This window comes from Heterocephalus glaber, unplaced genomic scaffold (assembly GCF_053883595.1).
Source record: "Heterocephalus glaber isolate CG9 unplaced genomic scaffold, H.glaber_assembly_v1.0 deba00000621, whole genome shotgun sequence".
Lineage (NCBI taxonomy): Eukaryota > Metazoa > Chordata > Mammalia > Rodentia > Bathyergidae > Heterocephalus > Heterocephalus glaber.
Genome location: NW_028258153.1, coordinates 20,188,542 through 20,194,550, shown reverse-complemented (window position 1 = coordinate 20,194,550; position 6,009 = coordinate 20,188,542). Strand labels below are relative to the sequence as shown.

Here is a 6,009-nt window from a genome sequence, read left to right as displayed (position 1 = left end):
TCCCCAGATATGTTGCTGTATGTTTTGCATTTGGAAAGTGGCATCTAAGAGGTATTAAATTTTCATATATTAAAGGATTATCAAATTTGGATTTTAACATGACAAACATTAAGTTGATAAAGTAGTTTTCCAGGCAAGTTCTACCTTCTTCTTTTAACCTTTTAGAGCCAGTTTGATACATTAGTCTATTTTATTATAAGTTTTTTTCTCTTATGACAGAAGGAGAAACAAGATGTAGTCGAACTCTGTGCATTCAAAGAATAGGACTGTGATCTGTTTATATTCATGTTACTGCTGTCTTCCAGTTTCAACTCTTATTTACATAGGTGTATGTCATATAAAATTAATCAGCAGATACTTGAAGAAATTCTTTAGAAATTTTGAAGATCTCAAAGACATTTTACAATTTACACTGAAAATGGATGTTCAAAAAGTGCATTTTCTGCTTTTTCAAACTGCTTTTCTGATGCTATTTTCCCCAGCAGTAGTCAAAGGATAGAATAGCACCTTTCTAGCAGAGGAATTATGTAACCCTGGAAGGGAGATCTTCAGCAAGAGCTTTCTTGGTCATACTTTGATGTTTTGTAAACACAATATAAAACTCTTGTTTGGTTCCAATCCTGCTAGGGGAGTGGTTAGCTCAGTATGAGTGCAAATGCATCAGATTAAAGGAAATGGATTGGGGAGATTTTACTCCTGGGGTCAGGTGAGAAGTAGTGGAATTCTGAATGTGCTACAGAAAAAGAAATACATGTAGCTATCTTATGGTACTCATTTAGAAACATCCTAATAAAATTTGCTGCATAGTTAAAATTAACATTTTGAACCCTGTCTGAGAAAGTGGGAATCCCTTGTCATGAATAATACTATGCAGAACAGTAGATTATGACTTGTACCTTTTATCTGGCTTTCATTTTAAATGTAGCATTCCATTCTCTGTCACTTTAGTTAAAATGTTACTTTGAAAAACTGAGGTCATTTGGAGATTGGTTTGTGGCATGTAAATAAAAATAATATAAAGTCTTTGTTTTAAAGTTGCACTGCCTCTCCCTTTTGTTTCTTCTTTTTTCAATTTTTATTTTTTATTAGTACATGTTTGCAGTACATATGGATTACATTCTTCATGGGGAGTTGATACATGTATATCAACATTTTTTAATCCCCTTCTGCTCTTCCCCTTCCCTTCCTCTGTTGGTCCTGTTCCCTGTTTTCTTTTGCCTATCTTCCATTTTTTTCTTTATTTATATTTTGGGCCTTTCATATAAAAGAAACCATGTGATATTTATACACAGTGGATTAGTACTCTCCCCTTTTTCTTTATGTCCTTTCTGAGGTTTCTGGTTTCTGTGTTTTTAGCATGAATTGTATCATGTATAGCAAAACTAAAATGAGGAAAATATTAAAGCAGCCCCATATTCTTAATGTTTACAGTTGAAGATTAAATAGGGCAAAAGCTGCAATTATTTTAAAGTATGCTGATCTACTTATTTTAATCTATCTCCAGATATGACATAATATCTAGAAAGCAGTGCTGGTCATAAAATATGTAAAGGCCAACTTGTAATGTGTAACAAATATGAAATGGGTCTTTGGAGGTTATGAGTCAGTTCAAGCCCATCAAGTTTTAAAGCAGAGGTTTCAGATAAAAATCATTTCGGGGCAAAGAGAAGTAACTGGTAAAATAAACACTTGTTGCATTTTAGACGGTACAGTTTGTTTTTATTTTTAGAAATATATCTGATAATTCTGATTTTTCTTGAAACATGTGATCTTCTGTCTCTTGTTTTTATATTTATAGGAGTATATGCCGAGAAATATACACTGTTGAACACTAAATGTTGGGAGAGATGCTAGCATACTCTTGCTCAGGGAAGTGAAGATTGTTGGTGGCCAGACTTTTGCTTTTATAAGAGAAGAAGGCTGAATTCTTTTGCAGCTGGTCCCAGTTTTTAAACAACAATAAAATGAATGGCTCAACAGTATATGTCTGCAGGCTGAATCAGCTCACTGAGGCCCTGTATGAATCATTTGACATCTTTTCTTCCCTGTCGTGACTAGTTTAAAACAAAAATCGGACAGAAACTTTATCCACAGCATTAGGAATATATTTATGGGACCTCAGCCTTTCATAGTTTGGTTTGCTTTATCAACAAAAATTAATAAATTCCAAATTTCTTTGCTCATGTGTACTTTGGATAAATGTGTTTTATTTTTACAGTTGAATATATAATCTTTTTATTTGGTATCACTTTAAATATTTTGTTTAATTTTAAAATAATTAAAATAAAGTACTTAAAACTGTATATGTATTACCTCCTCCAACCTACCTCCTCATTTTCCCTGCTTGATTAATTAAACTTTTTGCAAGATCAGTGTTCAGTTTTCACATTACTATGCTGCTATAAGATTGTTCAAAGCTGAGTAACACAGTATATTTGTGCATGTTATTTTTCTGGTTTTAATAATGGTTTCATTTTGTCTGTTTAGTGTTATTTTATTACTTCATATTTCTGTTTCAAATAGATCCGGTTGATTTCTGGGAAAAGATTCCTGTGGTATATATATTTTGGGGCTGTATGTCTGCAAGTGGCCATTCTTTACTCACACTTGATTGCCAGTATCTAAAATTCTATGTGGAAGTAATTCTTTTGAAGTTTTCAAAACAGTATGTTATTTTTTATTTTAAATGTTATTTTTTGAGAAGACCCATTCTTTTTTAAACCTGCATTGTTTCCCTAACTCTTTCCATTTTTTCCTCCAGTTCTCTGGAACTTTATGATGTGTATGGGGTTTTGTATCATTTATTGTGCTGTGCAATTTGAACATTTATTTGAGCCAATCTTTTTTTTTTTTAATTTTTTAATTTTTTCCCCATTAACTTTATTGGTACATTTTAGGTATAAAATACAGTTACAGTCATCATTGGGATCTTGTACAATTATATGAGTCTCTGGTTCTTATTTTTTTTCCTCTTCCCTTGCCCTCCCTTCACCCGCTCCACCCTTCCCTAATTGCAAAGACCTTGTTTCCATTTTTTTCCTCTTCTCATATTTTTTCCTTTCCCTTTTTTCCCTTCCCCGACCCCTCCCAATTCGCCTGCTCTTTTAGACCTTTTCTTCCTGTTACACAATATCAGTTATACATTTTTTAAATTACAATATTAAGATCTAGGAGACATTACCACAGATTTTACAGAATTTAAAAGGATATAGAAAGCATATTACAAAAATCTTTTTTGAAGTAAATTTGACAACTTCTAAGAAGTAACTTAGAAGACAAATTAATGACACTAACTCTGGAGGAAATATAAAATTTGAATAGCACCTATTAAAGAAAGTATATTCCTAGCTTGAAAACCTACCTATATGACAACAGCAGGCTCATAAACATTTTAACTGATAAATTATATCAAACATTTAAAGCAGAAAAAAGAAGAAACACTTCTCCCCTCATTTTAGGAACTCAACATTGTGCTAATTCTAAAACTGGATAAAGATAATAGAAGAAAAAGTATGAACATAGATAGAAATTTGTTTACCAAAACAAAGTATTGGAAGTCAGATCTGGCAGGATGTAGAAAGTGGTTTTGTTATAGGGATGGCAGTGTTGGTTCAGCATTGGAAGATCCACCCCCCAAAGTCATCATTTAAACAGAGGAAAGGAAAAAGCCATATGATCCTATCACTAGTTGGAGAAAAAGTATTGGACCAAATTCTACAGCTGTTCATGGTAAAAGCTATCAGGAGCCTAGAAATAGAACAGAAACTTCTCAACAGATTAAAGACATGTGCTCCATACTTCCAGCGAGAACGCCTTACATAAATGGAGAAGATACAATGCTTTCTCCTCAAGGTGGGGAACAAGGGCAGATATGCTTACTCTTTATCTGTCCATTAAACTTTGAAACCTAGTCCCCACCAAAATAGTCTGGCAATAAAATGACACAACTAGGATAGGATTGGCAAGGTAGAAGCAAAATCTTTATATGTAGATGAAATGATCATCTACAGAGAAAATACTAAGAAATCTCTAGGAGCCCCTAGAACTTGTACTTGAATTTAGCAGGATTAGAAAACACAAGGTATATGTAAAAATTCAGGTCTGTGTATACTTGCTATAAATGAAGAACTGGATATTGAAATTTAAAAGTTATGTAGGAGTACAAAGGACCCAGAAAAGACAAAAACAAAAACAAAAACAAAAACAGTGTTGGAAGACTTTTAGCATCCAATTTTAAGACTTCTTCTAAAGCTACAGTAATCAAGGCAGTGTTGGTGTAAGGAAAGACATATAGATCATTTGAATAAAACAGAGAATCTAGAAATATAACCACACATATATGGTACACTGAGTTTTGAAGGATTATTTAACATTAGCATTTTATAGAATATAAACTTGATTCAAGAGCCGAGGAAGAGATAGTGTCTTCAGCAAATGGCACTAGAACACCTGGTATCCGTATATACAAAATTAACCTCAACCCTTTTTTTCCATACATGAAAATAACTTGAAGGGATCTATGAACCTAAATAAGAAAGCTTAAAAGTATAAAACTTTAAGAAGAAATTATAAGGGAAAATATTTGTGAATTCAGGGTAGGCAAGAACTACCTAGGATACAAAAAACCTGATGTATAAAAGAGAAAGAATTGATAAATGAGATTCCATCAAAATTTAGAACTTTAAATGACATCATTAAAATGAAAAGTAGTCCTTAAACAGACCATATTTACAATGCATAGAACCTATGACCAGAATATATAAAGAATTCTTAGAGCTCATTAATAGACAACCCAATTAAAATGTAGACATAAGAAGATGATAAATAGCCAGTATAGCACAAGGAAAGGTGTGCAACTCTAGAATCAGAAAAATACTAATCAGTACAATAACAAGATTGAATTATACACTCATTAGGGAGATGAAGTCAAAAGTTTTAAAAGCCTTGTGCTGACTTTTTCTTTTTGTTGGATTCTCCCCCTTTGCGTTTAATTTGTCATGCCCAATGGATTCATTCTGCTGGGTTTCCCGGGGTTGTGATCCTCATTGTCTTTTCCTAGGGTATTGTCTAAAATTTTTTGGAGTGCCGGTTTGGTATTCATGAAGTTCCCGAGGTGCTCTTTATCATGAAAGTATCTTATTTCTCCATCAATTTTGAGATAGTTTTGCAGGGTACATCAATCTGGGTTGGAGGCTATTTTCCTTTAGGGCTTGAAATACATCACTCCAAGCTCTTCTTGCCTTGAGGGTTTGTATTGAGAATTCTGCTATGATTCTGATGGGCTTTCCTTTGTATGTGATTTGTTTCTTTTCTCTCACTGCTTGTAGAATTTTATTCTTCTGTTGGATTTCTGGAATCCTAACTATTAAATGCCTATGTGTAGATTTTTTTTGATTAAGGCTAGCTGGAGTCCTATATGCCTCACTTATCTGTATGTCAAATTCTTTTCCCCTCCTTGGGAAGTTTTCTGCCATCACTTCTGTGAAGAGTTTTTTTTATGTCATCTGCACTCTCTCCTCTTTCTTCATTGACTCCAATCAGTCTTATGTTGTTATTCTTTGCATCGTCTAGCAGCTGCTTTATTGATTTCTCATGTTCCCTTATAATTTTAAAGCAATTTTTCTTTTCCTGGTCACTAATTGCAATGTTATCTTCTGTATGTGAAATTCTATCCTCACATTGGTTCATTCTGCTGCCCAGACTTTCAGTAGAGTTTTTAATCTCTTGGAAATCTCTTTGTATCTGTTTTATGGATTCCATTTGTTTCCTATGTTGGGATTCCATCGTGTTCCTCAGATCCTCTGTTTTTTTTTTATCTGTGTCCTCTCTAGATTTATCAATCATGTCTTGCACCATGAGCAAAATCTTTGCTGTTATCTGAGTAATTATTTCTGATTTCATTTTTCCCAGATCCTCTTTTGTTGCTAGTTCAGAGAGTCCAGGTGGTTGAGTATCAGAGTGTTCCATCTCGTTTCCCTTTGAGGTTGCTGTAGGTGATCCAGAAGTCTG

At 33.5% G+C, this 6,009-nt stretch overlaps 1 protein-coding gene across 20 annotated transcripts in view; it reads left to right on the top strand.

Annotated features, from left to right (window-relative positions):
- Pard3b (par-3 family cell polarity regulator beta) overlaps positions 1 to 6,009 on the top strand; it is a 1,069,040-nt gene that overhangs the window by 67,504 nt on the left and 995,527 nt on the right. The window lies entirely within an intron of this gene.